Below are 1,686 nucleotides of genomic sequence, written 5' to 3' on the forward strand. Positions count from 1 at the left end.
GGGCTCCTTGAAGGGTTTCAGAGGAGATCCGCCCAAGGGACTGACGGGTGCTGGCTTGGGCTGTTGGTTAGCCCCAACACACCTAGCTAGCTCGTCTGGAGAGGTGGTTCCGCTAGGCGTCAACTTCGCTATGCAATCATACAAACGGAATTTGCAAGTATCTTGGTCCATTCCGCCTCCCACGCATACAGTCCGCAACCTTTCGGCGAGCTGTTGCTGGAGTTGCTCTCGAGTCTCTTTGGGTTGCTGCTGAAGATTTTCCAACATGTTACCATACTATGCTATATGTAAAAGGGTAAGGCTCTTGCAATTACTTACGGTCTCCTGTGATTGGACAGACTGTGCTGCCTCTGGTATATATTCGCAAGAAAATTCAAACTGAACATAATTAGCTCGGACGTGCGTCCTAGGCTACCCAGATAGAATGTCACTAACATCTCTTCCAGGCTGCTTAGCTATATATTTGTCCTCAACACAACTTTGGCACTATTATGCACTGCATTAGTCCGCGCTCTTATGATTTGCTAAAATCGCATATAAAATATACGTACGCCACCAGGTTTCCCGTCGCATATCTTTGAAAAGTTCTCCGACTAAACACAATTGCGTTAGTAACTTGCAAGAAACTAAGCTGGTAAATAAAGCTCCTACTCCCGGTTTCTGCAGATTTCTATTAGAATATTACTCTGTTTTAGCAGTATAAAATCTACTTACATTTTCGACTTGACAATCCACTAGGTTCTGGTCCTATTAAGTATATTAGTATGCTACAAACTCTTGACGTTATAGTATATCTTGGAATATCTCTCACGATATAGTCCGTGCAGAATATGTGTAAGCCCTTAAATTTCTCTAGCATAGCTTTTGCCGTCTGTATTTCTAATGAGCATAGTGCCTTTTTGTAAGTGAAGTAACCGCCAATTGGAGTCACTGACTTGATCTTGAGATGGAGCTTGCGGAAGAGCAATAGCACTTCCAATAAGCACAATAAGAGGGGCGGAGAAGAGCTTCATGATGACGTCTCGTTAGTATCTGTGTTGAGCAAGCGTACTGGAAATAGCGTTCTTCAATGCGCAGGCGGTCAATGATTACGGTCGGTATTGTTTTACAGTCGGTGGCTATGTACATGCTTTTATAGAAATCTTGAAGCAATTGTTAAGGGATAGGAGCACAAAAGGCCACGTGGTTTCTAGCACATTCTGCCTGGCTATAATGACTCATGCTAATTAATGGATTATGCTAGTTGCGGCCCTGTTGTGGAATTCTGACTCAACAGCAGCCAGAACAAGGTCGAATGGGAAAGGGCTTCTTCGGGTCAGGGTAGCCACCCTGCAGCCCCATAATTACATATATTATATTTGTCCGGCATTACAAGTGAAGAGCATAACATTTAGAGATCCAGGCTGCTTCCAAAATCACGCCCCGGATCCAGAGTAACAGATCCCTTCGGTTACTCTGAGCAAAAACCTTCAATCTGTTACATTTTGCCTACGCAAAGTCTATGCAGTGTGTTGGAAGCTACTGGAACTAACGATGCAATGCTGACAGTAAGAAAGAAAGCCCTGATTATACAGACTCATGCTATAGTCTGCAGTGCGTAGTAGTTAATGCAGAATCACGCATTCTGACATGGTGCGCGGTTCCAACCCTTGTGTATTCAGATCAGGGTTGAAAGCCACTCCACTC

This window comes from Metarhizium robertsii (assembly GCF_000187425.2).
Source record: "Metarhizium robertsii ARSEF 23 chromosome Unknown MAA_Scf_19, whole genome shotgun sequence".
NCBI classification, from domain to species: domain Eukaryota; kingdom Fungi; phylum Ascomycota; class Sordariomycetes; order Hypocreales; family Clavicipitaceae; genus Metarhizium; species Metarhizium robertsii.